Raw genomic sequence first — 18237 nt, forward strand, 5'->3', positions numbered from 1 at the left:
CTTTTTATCAGTGATGTGGAGGCAGTGGCCATGGAGGTTCTGAGGGGAGTAAGAGGGAAAAATAGGTGTAATTTGGGGTCATTTTCAGGACAATGGAATCGCCCTGCATGACGATGCAATGATGGATACAGGGCATTATATATTTTGTCATCATAACTTACAAAATTGCACAGGACAGAGGTATAAACTATAATATAAACTATAATCCATGGTTAATGGCAATGCTTCAATACGTGTTCACCAATTGTAACAAAAATAAATAAATAATGCACTTAAATAAGGTGGGAAAACCTCATGGTACCATTGCTGACCCATGCCCCACCAGCCCATTCTCTCAGTGCAGGTCTCAGGTCCCAGTTTCTTAAGGTACAGAATGACCTTTGTGCACAAACTAGGGTATATGTATGTCTGTGCCTATCTGTGTGAAGATAGCCTGAAAGACTGAAGCAGACACATGTCACTGGCTCATTATCTCATAAGTCATTGTGCATGCAGAAGCAGCTGGCAGGGTTGCAAAATCAGTGTAAGATACAATGGAATGGATGTAGCCTGGGGCAAATAGACTTTAAGATATTTACAATAGAGCAAAGGGGATCAGGAGAAAGGACTATTTCCTAGGGAGAGGAGAGTGGCATTGGGATCTGCATAAATGGGGTAATTCCTATGGCCATAGCATATGACCAAGACAACACACATCAACACACATATTCATATAAGACCAGAGAGAATCCTAATACTTTTGCTTCGGGCTGCTCTTCAGTTTCACTGCTAGGATGCCTAAGTTATAAAGGAGTGCACCAGCCACCAAGGAGTCAATCTGTGAAAACTGTGAAAGTATTTTTGTTTGTTTGTTTTTGTTAGCTCCTGGCATTCAAGGAAATCTCCATCACAACACTAAGTGGATACAAACTTAAAGAACAGACACTTAAGGGACTGAATAGCAGAGACAATACATTGAAATACAAATTGAGTAAAATGGTGAGGTACAAGATCAACTTTCAAAAATCGGTGGTGTTCCTACACACTAGTAATGAACCATCAGAAAAGGAAATTTAAAAAATAATTCCATTTATAATAGCAACTAAAAGAATAAAATACCTAGGACTAAATTTAACCAAGGATGTAAGTAGAGCGTTTGCACATGAAAACTATAAAACATAGCTGAAAAAAAAATTAAAGAAGACCTAAATAAATGGAAGGACATTCTATATTCATGGATCTGGAGACTAAATACTGATCAGTTGTGAATTCCACCCACAGTAATTTACAGATTCAACACATCCCAGTCAAAATACCAAGAGCCTTCTTTGCAGAAATGGAAATGCCAATCATCAAATTCATATGGAGGGTAAGGGAGCCCAAATAGTTAAAACTATCTTGAAAAAGAAAAATAAAGTTGAAGGACTCATACTTTGATTTTAAAAATTATAAGGAAGCGGACTTGGACCAACGGACAGGGTGTCTGCCTACCACATGGGAGGTCCGTGGTTCAAACCCCAGGCCTCATTGACACGTGTGCAGCTGGTTCATGCGCAGTGCTGATGTGCGCAAGGAGTGCCCTGACGCGCAGGGGTGTCCACCGCATAGGGGAGTCCAACGTGCACGGAGTGCACCCCTTAAGGAGAGCCGACCAGTGCGAAAAAAAGTGCAGCCTACCCAAGAATGGCACCGCACACACAGAGAGCTAACACAACAAGATGACGCACGAAAAAGAAACACAGATTCCCGGTGCCGCTGACAAGGATAGAAGCAGTCACAGAAGAGCACTCAGCGAATGGACACAGAGAGCAGACAACGGGGGGGGGGGGGGGGGGGAATAAAAAATAAATCTTTAAAAAAAACTTAATATAAAGCTACAGTAATCAAAACCTCTTGGTACTGGCACAAAGACAAACATAGACTAATGGAATGGAATTGAGACTTCAGAAATAAACCCTCAAACCTATGACAAATAGAATTCTGACAAGGAAGCAGGTCGATTCAATAAGGAAAAAAGAGTCTCTTCAACAAATGGTGTTGGGAAAAATCAATATCCATGTGCAAAAGAATGAAGTGGGCCCTATCTCACACAATATACAAAAATTAACTCAAAATGGATCATATAAAAAACTAAAACTATAAAACTATGAAGAGAAAACATGGTGAAACAACTTCAGACCTCGTATTAGGCAATGGTTTCTTAGATTTGACACTAAATTCAAAAGCAACGAAAGAAAATACATAAATATTGGACTTCATCAAAATTAAAGACCTGTGTACATCAAAGGACATTATACCAAAGAAAGTGAAAAGACAAACTTACAGAATGGGAGAAAATATTTGGAAACAACATACCTAATAAGGGTTTAATATTCAGAATGTATAAGAAACTCCTACAACATTAAAAAGACAAGCAAACCAATTTTAAAAGAAGCAAAGGACTTGAGGAAACTTTTCTCTAGAGAAGATATATAAATGGCCAATAAACACAGGAAAAGATGCTCACCATCATTAGTGAATAGGCAAATGCAAATCAAACCCTGAGATTACCACTTTATCACACCCACTACAATGGCAACTAACGAAAAATTGGGAAATTACAAGTGTTAGAAGGATATGGAGAAATAGGAACATTCATATTGTTGGTGGGAATGTAAAATGGTACAGCCGCTATGGAAAACAAGTCAGTTCCTCAGAAAGTTTAATACCAAACTGCCATACCCTGCCTAATATTACCATGACCCAGCAATCCTATTTCTCTTTATATACCCTAAAGAAGTAGAACTCAAGATATTTGCACACAGTTGTTCACAGCAGCATTAATCACAATAGCCAAAAGGTGTAAGCAACACATGTGTCCATAAATAGATGAATGAATAAACAAAATGTGGTATATACATACAATGGAACATTATTCAGCTATAAAATAGAATGAAGTTCTAATACATGCTACAACATGGATGAACCCTGAAGACCTCCTGTTGAATAAAATAGGCTGTCTGCCAACCTTTAACTTTGTAACCTTAGGCAAGTCACTGTTCCTCCCTGGGAGAAAGTATATCAAGGGTCAGCAAAAAGCTACCTGTTTATGTAAATAGTTTCATGGAACACAGCTCACCCATTCATTTTCTTATAGTCTATGGCTTCTTTTTACACCACAAGGGCAGAGCTGAGTAGCTGCCACAGACGCAATACACCTAGAAAGCCTCAAATATTTGCTATCTGGCCATTTACAGAAAAAGTTTGCCGATCCCTCACTGTATCATTTCCCCAGTACCTGCCTGCGCTAAAATTCTGTCTTGTTCTAAATATATGATGGTTAATACAGGAACTATCCTGACCCTATATGATTTTGAATTTATTGGCAATCTTAAATGTTTCGGGGAAATGAAATAAAAATTTAACAGAAAAGAAAAAATTCTTAGCACAGGTACCAATAGCTTTAATGAAGACAGATGTTATAACCTTAAAATAATTATCCTTGACAATGGATAGAGATGAATGGATCCATAGTTAATAATGTTTCTCATTATACAGTGGAAAGTATATCTTAACCATGACTATTTAGAATGTAAGTTCCTTGGAGTCAAACATAAAAATGCTTTAGTGACTTTAGAAATGTATTTTAAATTTTCTCATAAATGAAAAACTGATCACCTGCATCCAGTTTCTTCCTCAGTCCTTTCTCCATGTGCCATCAGTGATCTAAAAGCCACTTCCCTACTTAAAAGCCTTCACTGACATCCTAGAATAAAAGCCAAATTCCTTAGCTTGCCTTTAGAGGTCCTCCACTATCTGCCTTTAGAGGTCCTCCCTTATCTCTCACCACTACTACTCTGTCCATCACCCCTAACACTCTAGTCACATCCAACTTCTCCAACTTCCTCAAATACACCATAACTTTCACACTTCCATTCATTTGCCAATATCCCTTTTCTCAAAACTGAATTCACTTATCCTTCAAGGCTTAATTCAACTGTCACTTCTTTCATGAAGTCTTTGGAAATGGCTCCAAGAAGTTATCTGTCCCCTTCTCCATGCCTCCAAGGCAATGAATATATTTCCAGATTGTCAAGTTTATTTTCACTGTATTGTAATTTGTTGCTTACATGTACATCTTCCCCAGGAGCAATAATGTTCCTCAAAGGTAGGGTCTGATTTTGTCACACATGCATTCCAACAAGTGCCTAATATGCCTAATATATATCTGACTCACAGTGGATTCAATAAATATTTGAATTAATCAGAAGTCTGCAAAGAGACATACATACATACCTTGAATTTAAAGAACTTATAGTAAGGAAAGTAAGTAATGTACATAATACAAGGTAGGAAATCTAAGTATATAAAAGAGGAATGGAGATTCAACAGGAAGACACTGCTTACAGTTTGAGGGTGAAGGAAGATTAGGGAAAAAGGTTTCTTTGAAGAAATAGCATTTGAACAAGCCCATAAATGTTCATAATGGATTAAACATAAACTTGAAAGCATTCACAACTAAAAACCTGCTGGATATACACCTTACATAAGCATAAATGTTTCCTAAAGAGAAGAAAAACTAAAAAATTAATAATAAAAAAAGATGGAGGGAAGCGGATCTGGCTCAACAGATAGAGCATATGCCTACCACATGGGAGGTCCAGGGTTCAAACCCAGGGCCTCCTGACCCGTGTGATGAGCTGGCCCACGCACAGTGCTAATGCAGAGAGTGCCATGCCAGGCAGGGGTGTCCCCCGCGTAGGGGAGCCCCACACCCAAGGAGTGCACCCCATAAGGAGAGGTGCCCAGTGCAAAAAAAGTGCAGCCTACCCAGGAGTGGCACTGCACACACACGAGCTGATGCAGCAAGTTGACACAACAAAAAGATACACAGATTCCTGGTGCTGCTAACAAGAATGCAAGCAGACACAGAAGAACACACAGCGAATGGACATAGAGAATAGATAACTGGGGGGGAGGGCGGGGAAGGGGAGAGAAAAAATAAATCTTAAAAAAAAAAAAAAAGATGGAGCAAAACTAAAAGGGCAGAAATTCCTTGCCGCTTCATCCCTGAGGTACAATCTTTCAATAAAGCCTCCTACAATGGTCTATAACAATTCTTTCTTGCATCTTTAATGAGTAAGAATCCAAATTCTAATTCTAAGATAGTAAGAGTGGAGAATCAACTACCAAGTCAAAAGCCTTTCAAACAGCCAACTTTTAGTCATCATTTAGGATACTAGAGGTTTCTCCTTAAAAAAAAAAAAAAAAAATCCTTGGATTTTTAAAAAAGTGCCCTTAGAATTTGAAATGTAGCCTTGTATTATAATAACTTATGTCAGCAATTCTCTATTCCTGATAAACTGTAAGCTCTTAGAAGGCAGGAACCCATGCTTGAACTACAAAGCTCTAGACATATCTTCAATGCCTATAAGTCTCCAACTGCCTTCACCATCTCCATGTGGATATCTCATAGGTACCTCAAATTCAATACACTTCCAAATGCAAATCACTTTCCTCCTCTCCATCCCAAATAAACCTACATTAAACTTTACCTGATTCCAATTCTAAAGAACCACAATAAGGGCGTATAATGGGGTATGGGATTTTTCCTTTTGGAGTAATGAAACTGTTCTAACATTGACTAAGGTGGTGAAAGCACAACTCTGTGATGAATATGAGAGCCACTGAATGTACTCTTTGAACGATCTTACAAAGCATGGGGCTGTATAATACAATGAATCCTGTAGTGGAAGATGGACTGTGGTTAACAGAACAAATATGAGAACATTCTCTCATCAACTACAAGTATATAAGCATGTCATTAACTGGGTGGGTTGGGGTAACAATACACCCAATGTAAGATATTGTCTATAGTTAGTATAATGTTTTGACAATGCTCTTTCATGGTATGTTAACAACTGCTTCACAACAAAGCAAGGTGTGTTGGTGGGATAATGAATGGCAGCCTTGTATGATGAGATGCATGTTTGTTTGTAAATTCACAACTTATACTATACATTTATTGTTTATGTATTTTTCATGTATGAATGATAAATATCAATTTTTTTAAAAGTTTAAAAGCATTAGGTGGGTTGGGGGGAAATACACCAAATGAAAGATGGGGGCTACAGTTAGCATATTTTGATGATGCGCTTTCATAGTTTGTAACAAAATGTTTCACAACAATGCAAGATGTTGGTGATGGGGTGATGTATTGGAGCCCTGTATGATGATATGTATGTTTGTTTCATAAATTCACAACTTGTCTATACACTTTTTATGTATATTCCTGCATGAATGACACATTTCAATGAAATAATCTTACCCGATTCCATTTCCTTCAAAATTATCTTCTGAAAATATGCATGTGACACATAACTTCCATGCTTTACAGTCTGCAGTGGCTCATCACTGCCTACAGGATCAAGTCTTTAATATAGGTGAAATTCAAGGTCCTTCTCAATCTGGCATCAACCTGCTTTACAAACTAAGCTACCACATCTCCATTCAAGCTATGCCTCATAAATCTCAGTTCCCCTGAATTTGCCAGGCATTCTCTTACCCACACAACCCCAACCCCACTCCAGCATCTATCAATGACTTCTCTCTTCTCTGACTGATGAAAATCTTACTCATCCTTCAAGGCCAAGATCAAACCTTATCTCTTTATAAAATTCATCCAGGGCGGTGGACTTGGCCCAGTGGACAGGGCGTCAGTCTACCACATGGGAGGTCCGTGGTTCAAACCCTGGGCCTCCTTGACTCGTGTGCAGCTGGCCCATACGCAGTGCTGATGCGCGCAAGGAGTGCCCTGCCATGCGGGGGTGTCCCCCGCATAGGGGAGCCCCACACGAAAGGAGTGCACCCCATAAGGAGAGCCGCCCAGCGCAAAAGAAAGTTCAGCCTACCCAGGAATGGCACCGCACACACGGAGAGTTGACACAACAAGATGATGCAACAAAAAGAAACACAGATTCCTGTGCCGCTGACAGGGAGAGAAATAAATAAGTAAATCTTTAAAAAAAAAAAATTCATCCTGTCCCTACTTTTGGCAAACCAACTGCTCCTTACTTCTCTTTTTGAACAAAAGAAATCAAGCAAGCCAGGGGGATTTTGTTAATCTAGGACAGGGGTTCTTAACCTTTTTTGTTCCATGGACCCCTTCTCAGAATGCAGTGGAAGTTTTATGACACTCAGCATCAGCCAAGTCTTTGAATTAAATTTTAGGATTATTCAAAATTATGTTTTACAACTTTCCCATAATTTCAACTCTCCTATAATTTCAATATCTGATAACCTAACACAGTTCAACAACATCTGTTCAAACGGTCATTTTCAGCAAACATTTAGAAATTCTCGTTTTCCCATGGCATCATAAAACCATCTCCGCCATCCTTACCAACCTTTTTGCAGGCAGTTACCCACAGTACACAGAACACACTACGTCAAAAAAATTATACTAAGTTCACACTATTCTGTGTATTATTTAATAAATACATCACATATGCACTTATGCACCAACACATATTCCCAAAAGAATGTTTTTAAATGCATAAAACAAAATTACAAAGGAAATCAGTTACATATATTGAAATAATTACTAAAATAAAAAACGTAATACTATACATATGTGCTTCTCTCAACACATTAAATAATAATCCAATATATCAAAAATATAGGAAAGTTAATTAAATTTTATTTTTAAAGGCATGCCAATATGCAGACTGTTGTTTATCTTGAATAAGAACATTAAAGTTGATTTTTTTTTCAATTCAAGCTCACAGAACCCCTGAAATGTCCGTGAATCCCTGGTTAAGAACCCCTTATCAGATTTTCTGGGTGGTGTGCTTTTTATCCATTTCTTCCCATTTCATGTCCCAGATTTCATTTGTTTTCTCTCCCTACCCCAACTCAAGTCCCAGCTCCAGAGCTTCTGCTGGCTCAATTTGCAAGTTTACCTTCCCAGTCCAGGCTGCCAATTCCAAAATTACACTGCCCGCAGTCATCTGATACGCTAAATCAGGTCCTTTCTGGCTACCCAGGTCCTTCAACCAACAGCTTCATTGTACGTAGAGCCCTTTCAGGTCCACAACCCAAAATTATACAAGAAAGGATTCACCAACCTTCCCGATAAAGGCTTTTCTCCATTTCTCAATCCTTTTACTTTGTTTGGAGAAATCCTCAGTGGTAGATCCCAACATTCAAAAGATATTCTAAATTACTTAAAACCTAAAATCTGTGGTTGGAATACAATGCTTGAATCCTCTGTACCACTTTTGACCATAGGTCATACAGCCTATGTTCAAAAATTTCCAGTGTTAGGAATTCTACAATCTCAAAAGACAACCTATTCTATCTTTGGTCACCTCATTTAGAGAGTTCTTACTTAGAAATTAAATTTTATCCATCCACTGTACTGAAATTATTTAACACCTGTCTCACTCTACACCCCCACATTCCCTGCTGGATTTAGACTTTTTTTTTTTTTAATTCTCAAAAAAATAGGCCTGGCATACAAGAGGTAATCAACAAAGATCTATTGAATAAATTAACAAATAATAGAACAAATAAATGAACAAACAAGTAAACAAAGAAACAAAATCTTCAATTAGTCCTAAATCCTATCTTTTGGGGCTATTCAGAAAAGTCTATTATCCTTTCCCCAGACAGAACTTCAGATGCTTGCAATCACCTTTCAAGGGCCCCCCCTAATCTTTTTAAGGGCAGTACCTTAACCATACTCGCAGAACCCAATTTTGCACTCTCTTGATCACTTCCCTCTGAATTTACTTGGACTTAAGAGTTTCTATACTTTTCCGTTTCCCTACAGCCCTCCAACCAGTCCTTTCCTTTAGTTTTTGCACAAGTCTTTCATCTCTTTACACTTTACATAGATTTCCTCACCAACCATTTTGTCCATCTATACTCAGCATATTGCACAGCATCAGCACATTTTAGAGTTCACACTATTTTAAACTTTATCAATAGGAAAACGGGTTCAAAACATCAATACCATGAGGGAAAACAAGAAAACACACTCAACCTTGAATAAGGAGATGAAGAATTGAGTGTGTTTCTTCTTTCCCTTTTCAGGATTCATCTCAAAACCTAACAGTCTCTTCAGCCTAAAGATTCTGGAAGACAAGAAACCAGTGCCTTCAGATATGCTACACTTAAAGCTAGACCTGAGGCCAACATTTTAAATGATGGTGTAGTTGGCACTCCTCTAACCTCCCTCAACAGCAAACTGATACAATAAAGACAGACTGACCGCATTTTACCAATACGACAGAGACTCAAAGAGTCCAATAATTTATGAGCAACTAATTATACTGAAATATCAATTATAAATCAACTGAACGACTCTTTAATAAATGCAGGATCATTGTGAGGTTTCACAAGGGCCACTGATAGGATAATACAGCAAAAAAGATGACTGGAGTTAAGTCAGGAGACCTGCCTGGGCTTAAGTCCTGGTTCTTCTATTTACTAGCTATTCACTATGGCCCATACAGAAACCCTTTCACCTATTAACTGCAACTTGATGTTTCCTGGGAGTGGCATATCTAGTTATGCCACTATGCAGTCTCTAGACTTAAACTACTCAAGAGGCAACCAAGAAGGGGAAGTGATTTGTGCCCTTTTTGGAGCTACAAAAAGCATAGACACAGTATTAGAGTAGAAAGAAGGGAAAGAAATCACTTTTCAAGAAACTACTATGTGCAAATTACTTTAAATTCTAAATGAAACTCTACAGGGACAGAATATGTTTACTAAGAACTACCTCTCTCTACTTTATCATCCTTAGATTCCATAGCCACTGGTATAAAACGCAGCCAAGACAATGAAAGATTTTTAAGATGCACGTTAACATGAAAGTTAGAAGAAACCATCTTTTTTTTTCTTGATTTTATTTTGTCTATTTTTTAAATATTACATTCAAAAAATATGAGGTCCCCATATATCCCCCACCCTCTTCACCCCACTCCTCACCCCATAGCAACAATCTCCTCCATCATCATGAGAAATTCATTGCATTTGGTGAATATATCTCTGAGCACCACTGCACATCATGGTCAATGGTCCACACCATAACCCACACTCTCCCACGTTCGACCCAGTGGGCCATGGGAGGACATGCAATGTCTGGTAACTGTCCCTGCAGCACCACCCAGGACAACTCCAAGTCCCGAAAACACCTCCACATCTCATCTCTTCCTCCCTTTCCCCACCCCCAGCAGCCACCATGGCCACTTTCTCCACACCAATGCCACATTTTCTTCTATTACTAATCACAATAGTTCATGAATGGAATATCAGTAAGTCCACTCTCTAATCCATATTTTATTCCTCCATCCTGTGGACCTTGGAATGGTTGAGTCCACTCCACATCTATATCAAGAGGAGGCTTAGATTCCACATGGATGCTGTATGCAATCCTCCTGCTTTCAGTTGTAGGCACTCTTGGCTCCCTGTATGGTGGTTGACCTTCTTCACCTCCATGTTAGCTGAGTGGGGTAAGTCCAATAAACCAGAGTGTAGGAGCTGAAGTCTGTTGAGGCTCAGGGCCTGGCTATCATATGGTCAGTTCAGAGATTCAGGTCCCCTGGGTATATATTAAACCCCTGCACCACCTATAGTTCTGGTAAAAGTTAACAGGAGAGGCTTGTGAAAAAAGATCACATCTGGGTCCAGCTCCAACACACAGAAACACAAACTCCAAAGAAGGGCCAACTGACATGGCACTGAACTCCATCTGCCATGTCCATAGAACCTATGGGTCTCTGTAGCCTGCAGAAGAACCAATACCAGGGGTTGTATCTACTTTATCTGTCTCTGGGACTCTGCTGAGGTGTACATAAGAGCAACCCCTCTGATAACCTCCTGGCTCTTTTTGGAGACTCATAGCCATATAAACTCATTTGTCCTTTCCATTTCCCCCTTGATTCAGGTCAAAAAGCATTTTTAACTCCTGGTATTATATGTAGACTGAGATATTCTTCTGGTCCAAGTTGACCCTTTTATTCAAGGCCATTTTCTAGTTACATCATCAGCTGGTATTTGGTAGTAATCCCTCAGCACCAGGGAAGTTTATCCCCGGGAGTCATGTTCCACGCTGGGGGGAAGGCAACGCATTTACATGCTGAGTTTGGCTTCGAGACTGGCCACATTTGAGCAACACGGAGGCTCTCAGGAGGTAACTCTTAGGCACCCTGCAGCTCTAGGCCTTGTTCTTATTTCAGGTGCAGGCTCACAAGTATAGTCATTAGTATCAAGGGCTCATTGTTGGACCTTCATTCTTTTTGGTCTTTGCCGTTGCACTTGGGGGATTGTTGCTGTTCCTTTAGGGACTGTGATAGAGCTCCCCTTGCCAGGAACTCAGCACTCCCTCAGTTGTTGTTTTTAATTGTATCCACTATGAAAATATCCAAACATTTTTATGCACCCTGGATATATGCCCTGGAGAACTCCCTGCCAACCACATCTTTGACTCCCTCATATTACAAGGAGGAAATTGAAGTCCAAAGAGCAGAAGAGAATTGCCTGAGAGTCAAAGGTAGCATAAGGACTAGAACCCATATCTTTAACTCTCTGCCAAAGGATTTTCCAACTATACTGTTCTTGAGGTAATTCTATCCTCTTTGTACCTTTTCTGAGCTTAATTCTGCTACCTCTGATTTATATTTAGGTCAGTTATATCTAGCCGATAGCAAATTTTAAAATACATAAGTATGTTTGGGCTGAACTTTACTGATACTTACTAAAAATCTACCATACGCCCAGTCCTGTGCTAAGTAATGGAGAAGATAAGTGAATTCCTAATTACAAGTCTTCAAGTCAAGAAGATATAGCATAAACACACAGGGGATAGGGGTAGGGTTTTGGATAATCAGTATGTAATTAAAGCCGGGTGAAATTTATAAAAAATGTTTGCTGCAGTTGTAGATTTTTCATTCAAGTACAATTCGAATCACTAAACTTCTGCTAAGTACTTACATATAAGGTGCTATGCCAGAAACCAGGGCTACAGAGATAAATAAATAATTATAATATGACCTCGACCCTAAAGGCTCTCACAGTCTGGTAAGCAAGACAGACAAGACCCGAGAAACCACAACACCAGGCCAACTGTGGACAGTGCTACAGGACAGGACAAGCAGTAAGATGCCAAAACCCATGGGAAAGAGGGACTAAGCTGAACTGGGGTAATCCGGGAAGCTTCACAGATAAGGTGGTTTGAAGAGTAGAGGCTTGAAGAGACTTAGGTCAGACCACTGGTCTTTAACCCTAGACTATTACAATCACCTGTGAGCTTTTTAAACCACTACTGCTGGGAAAGTTTACTAATATCTCCAGTTTACTTTGAAATGCATTTCTTAAAAAAAGTAAGATAGTTAATGGACAAACATAGAGGTGTGATATATAATATACATATTAATATACAATATATAGGGGGTACAGATGTGGCTCAAGGAGTTGGGCATCTGCCTCCCACATGGGAGGTCCCAGACTCGGTCCCCGTGCCTCCTAAAGAAGACGAGCAGACACAGCGAGCAGACAACAAGCACAAACAACGAACAGACAGATGAGGGAGCCATCTGGGGACAGGAGGGGGGTAGCAAGGAATATAAAATACATAATGGATGTGATAAAGCAAGTGTATGGAAGTGTTAATGGCAGAATCTAGGTGGTGGATATATAGGTATTTACTGAAAAATTCTTTCAGCTTTGCTGTATGTTTGAAATTTTTCCTAAGAAAATGCTAAGATAAAAACACCAATGCTTGAGCTTTAATGCCAGAGTCTGAATTAATAGGTCTAGGACAGGCCTAGGCATTGGTATTTTGACCAAAAGCAAACAGACAATAAATATGAATAATTTTGACGGAAAAAGATGACGGCAAATGCATCCTAGACTATAGGAATAATGTTAAGTGTAAGAGTGTGGTAGAAAACAACATGAAGAACTAAAGTGGGAGGCTGACAAGATAGCACAAAGCAGATCCCTGATGGCCTTTAACGTTCTGCACTACACATACCACTAGTCAGAAAAATGGTCCCTTTTAAGCAGTTCTAGAGCTCGACCATGAACAACCCATGTTAAAAATTAACGATGATGTTGTTGATTAAAAAAACAAGGCTGTGGAGAGATGACAATGAGAAAAGAGGTGTTGCCTGGAGGAGGACATCAGCTGCTATCTGTCTGTATAGAGAACTCTGATGCCCTGAGCGCAATACAATGAAGCCTGGAGTTTAGGAGATTCCTCTAAACTGCTTAACAGAGTTGCTAAGATGCTAAAAATGGTTTCCCTGAAGAACCTCCTGGACTAATCATCTTTATAAATAGGATTTCAGCCATCATTTGGGGCTGACATTTTAGTAAACACTAGCATTGGATAGCACTTTAGAGTTTACAGAAAATGTGGAAATCTATTTGGTAGGTTATCATTTTGCTCATTCATTCATGCAAATATTCACTGATCACCTACTGTTTGCCAGGCTATCCTCAGCTCTGGGGATAAAATAGTGAGCATGTCAGAAGAAGCAAAGTCTCAGAGACCCAAAGTCACCAGAGCTAACAGGCAATAGAGGCAGGGACTTGAAATGATGTCTGTGGGACTCTAGAACCACTACTCTTTCCACTACAACATACTTCACTGTTTACTCTGGAATGAAATAGATAACTTCCGATAATCCCTCAGAGGCCATTACTTATTATGAAGGAGGAAAAGGAAGAAGGGGGGAAACCCCTATTAGATATATTAATCATGTTTCTCAGCTGGAACAACCTCAGTGAGCCTCAGTGAGGCTGAGACTGGCATGACCAATACCCTACCCAAGACTGGGGAGTACTGTTGCCCTTGATGACCTGGTTATGAGAATATGATATTTAATTAAATTGTGCCAGGAGGCTTTCTTTGGCAGGGGCCTGGAATGCTGCAGTCTTGAATGTGCTGAGGGATGTCCTTCTGACCAAAGGCACTCCTGCTATGCGGCCTGCAACTACTTGCTCCAGTTTAGCAATAAGAAAGCAATCACTGGACAGCAAAGAGAAAAACTGGAGGGGGTGTTTGAGAAAGCTCCTAGCTTTTTATAGGCTATTAAGAAAGCTACTTTAATTTCTGACCCTCATTTTCCTCTTTTGTAAAATACAAAAGAGACTATTTATGAGTTAAGAAAAATTTTAAAAACATATAAAAGCACCTAACATGCTGCCTGGAACAAAATAGATGTCCAAAAATATCTGTTCCCTTTCCCATCTATCTTTCCAATTTTATCTCCACTATTCCCTAAACTTGTCATTCTAGCTCAAGAAGCTTTCATGCCTCTGCCTTTGCTCATACTGTTCTCTGCCAAAAATGCCCCAACTTGTCTGACAAGCAAACTCCTACTCATCCTTCAAGACCCAGGTTGAATCACTTCATCTATGAAATCGTCACATAAGTTTCTCTACTTCCACCCAATATTAGTAGTTCATTTCCCCAAATTTTAATAGCATTTTATACATACTTCTATGTAACAGTTTCCATATTTCATCATACCAACTGTAATCCATGCTTGCTGTCCTCACCAGACCATGAACAACTCAAGGGATGAAACCTAGCCTAACTAATCTCTACTGTCCCCGGAACCAATTAGTACAGGCCTGGCACAAACTAGGTAATTCGTAATGGTTCACTGATGAAGGAAGCTCACTTTAGAGGGAATAAAACACAGGAGCTGGGAGGATCCTGAAAAATCAGCCAGTTATAAACCTTTATATTACAATTGGGAACCTGAAAGCCATAGGAGTATGCAATGTACCTACATGACTAGCTTCTGATTATTCTGATTCTCTCAAAAGAACTCCTTCTGAACTCATTATAATTTAAGGTAGAATGAACAAAGCATTGTACCTGGAAGACCTTCTGAAATTAGGCTGGCCCAGCACTTCTCTCACTGCATCCCCCTCCCACCCCAATCCTCACACATACACATCTTCCTCACGCCTACCACCCCTGAAGACAGTCAGTAGGTTTAGTAGTAGAAAGGGGTACTTACAGGTACTGAAGTCCTCTTCTTACAGTCTTGGGAAATTCCTGACCTGCATTCCCAGTTGAGCTCTTACCAATGGTTAAGGCAAAAAATTCAAATTTAAGCTCCAAACCTCTAGACCTCCCACTGGATTTGAAAGCTGGTTAAAAAAAAAAAAGCAAACAAAACAAAAAACCCAGCACTTAAACACTAAAACCTGAGAAACTTACAATCTGAGAGCTGGAAGGAACAACAAAGGCGACTGGGATCAACCTCCCAGGAAACACTAGATTCTATTCTACTGTCTCCTAGATGGATGACCTTCCAGTCAGTCTCTGCCTGAACATATCCTGTGATTTCCCACATGGCCACATGCTGCCTCAAAGAAGATTTTCTCAAGCACTGAGAGCCACCACATGAAAAAATATAATAGGACTAAGCCAATTAAACCTCCAGCGTCCATTTACTTCAGTCATCTGTGATCACCCAAATTCTAATCCCCAAACTCTTCTGTATACTACCTAATCTGACCAAAATTCCCCACACCTTTCCTGACTCTGGATCCCTTCCACTATTAACTTGGGACCTTCCCGTTTGTCATCATGTCACTTCCCTTTGCCTCCCTGCCTTAAACAAAACCTGGCTATCACCTGAAGAAGTGACTTCTCCTGCCACCCTCTCAACGGAAGGTGTTTTCTCTCTCTCACACAGAACACCTGTAAGTATTGTCCTTAGATTTCACTGAGTTTTCCAGACCATTTCTCTCCCTTCCTCTTGTAAAAAACTCTATTCCTTTGAGTAGTCTCCAGTGGTTGCTACCACACTTTCGTCCTCCTACCTACCCACTTCCTGTTTACTCCCACTCAAAGGCTTTAGATCCTGCTACAGTCTTTGCACCCCTCCAATTACCACTCTAGGTGACTAACAGCCACAGTGATGGCTCTTCCAAGACCCTGGCCACTCCATTTTCTGACCTCCAGGTCAAGTTAGCCACTAATCCATGGTCACACCCTGAACCTTATAACAGAAATCTGTATCAATTCTAATATGTGGAATGAATCAAGCACACTCCAAATAAAACCTATCTATGCAACTCATGTACTGAACAACTTTCACTATAATTCCTGGGCTTCATTTGCACTACCCATCAGCCTCTCCTATATTCAATTTTTTCTTTATCTAACCATAGTCCATCAAAACCACTCAAACATAAAAAATCCTTGATCTTTTCTCCCTTTCCAATATTTAATTGGTACAAACCCCAGCTTCGAGACCGTTAAGAGCAACTGTCTCAACTATCTCCCAACTGTCTCTATATCAATGCTGCTTAATGTTGGAGAGAATACTACAAAACCTTGCTGACTGCTTTCACTTGAAAGTTACGGTTTTCTCCCTCAAATAAGACTTCAACTGAGCCCACAAAGCATATCACATTTCTCCAGTGAGTTTGCTTTCCCAGTCATACTTTCTATCCCCTAATCTTCCCACCCACCCCTCCCCCTTGGTTGATGAGCTTACCTTCAATGAGAAAATTAAAATCATTTCAGGAGAATTCCATTTTCCCACCCCAAATCAAAAAGCCTACGTGTTTCTGCATCCACCTCCTCTTCTTCCCTCCAGTTACAAAGAAAGACCTGTCCCTCTCCCATCAAAAGCCAATTTCTCTTCTCCCTCTGCTACTTCACTTATTTCCTCTCACCTGGGATGATCTCCAACTACATCTTTCCATTAGATAAATAGTCATTCAGCACATAAGCATCTACAATGTACTAGTATTAATCTAAATACTTTGCTATAATGAATATAACAAAGTCCCTGGCCTCACAGAGTTTATGGTCTAGTAGGGGAAGCAGACAAAAAAATAAGCAAATAGGTTCCTAAAAAAGTGAAATATAAAATTATTATCATATGACCCAGCAATTCCACTCCTAAACATATACTCAAAAGTTTTGAAAACAGGGACTCAGCAGATACTTGTACACCAATGTTCACAGCAGCGATAGTCACAATAGCCAAAAGGTGGAAACAACCCAAGTGTCCATCAACAAATGAGTGGGTAAACAAAAAGGGGTATAAAATTACAATGGAGTATTACTCGATCAAGTTCTGATACATGCTACAACATGGTCGAGCCTTGAAATCATTGTATTAAGGTATTAGACAGCCAAAGGGGTGTTAATGTGAAGTACCAGAAATCCGTTGGCTTTTACAAAGGGTATTTATTTGGGGTAGAAGCTTATAGGTTATAAGGCTCTAAAGAGCCCAACTCAAGGTTACTTCCTCACCAAACTCTGCTACCACGTGTTGAAGCAAGATGGCAGGTGATCTCTCCTTGGTCTCCCCTTCCTTCTCCCTCTTAAGGCTCCATGGGTCCAGCTTTTTCTGATCTCAGCTGTAGACTGGCAGAGGACTAGTCTCTCTTCCTAGGGCTCTATCTGTTTGAGCCTTCTCCTTTCTGTCACATGGCAGGTCCAAAATAACCAAATTCTCTCCTCTTCCATATCTTCTTCTGTGTCTTCTTCTGTCTTCTTGAGTGAGGGTTCATTTATATAGCCCACTGAGGGGGTGGGGACTCGACCCCGAGTCACACCCTACTGATATGATTGAACCAAAGGCCGTAAATTGATTTAATCAAGTAAACTTAAAAATTTTGAATTTAAAGCAATCTAAGGATATCATACCCAGAGGAACAGACCAATTTACAAATATAATCTACATCTCTTTTTGGAACTCATAAATAATATCAAACTGCCACAGTTAACAAAGGCAGACACAAAAAGACAAATACTGTATAATTCCATTTATATGAAATAACTAGAATAAGTTAATTTACAGAGACAGAAAGCTAATCAGAGTTTACCAGGGACTGGGGAAAGGGGAGTTATTACTTAATGGGAACAGAGTTTCTGTTGGGGGTATGAAAGTTTTAGGAATGGATGAAAATGATGGTAACTCAACACTGTAAATGTAACTAATGCCACTGAACTGTACTTCAAAAAACTGTTAAAATGAGAAATTTTGTTATATATATATGTGTGTGTGTAACCACAATAAAAGTTTTAAAAAGAAAAAGAAAAATGCAAATAAATACACACTGTCAAATCCATAATGAAAATTGAAGTGCAGCAATTTGTGTGACTACTGGGGGGAGGGGAGGGCACGAAGGCAGGGGTGGTATGTAAGATAAGGTGATCAGGAAAAGTTTCTCTGAGGAAGATACATTTAAGGCCGAATAAAATGAGATCTCAAATTATAATTAAAG

The 18237-nt window shown here is 39.6% G+C and overlaps 1 protein-coding gene across 7 annotated transcripts in view; it reads right to left on the reverse strand.

Moving 5' to 3' along the window:
* PAK1 (p21 (RAC1) activated kinase 1) overlaps positions 1-18237 on the reverse strand; it is a 169225-nt gene that overhangs the window by 89733 nt on the left and 61255 nt on the right. The window contains exon 1 of one of the 7 annotated variants that reach the window (XM_058306031.2): positions 15003-15329. The exons of the other annotated variants lie outside the window; for them this stretch is intronic. The gene's annotated coding sequence lies outside the window, so the exon portion shown is untranslated. Of the gene's footprint in view, positions 1-15002; positions 15330-18237 lie in introns of those variants that run through there. 7 annotated transcript variants of the gene reach the window in all.

The sequence above is a fragment of the Dasypus novemcinctus genome, chromosome 10 (genome assembly GCF_030445035.2).
Source record: "Dasypus novemcinctus isolate mDasNov1 chromosome 10, mDasNov1.1.hap2, whole genome shotgun sequence".
Classification (NCBI taxonomy): domain Eukaryota; kingdom Metazoa; phylum Chordata; class Mammalia; order Cingulata; family Dasypodidae; genus Dasypus; species Dasypus novemcinctus.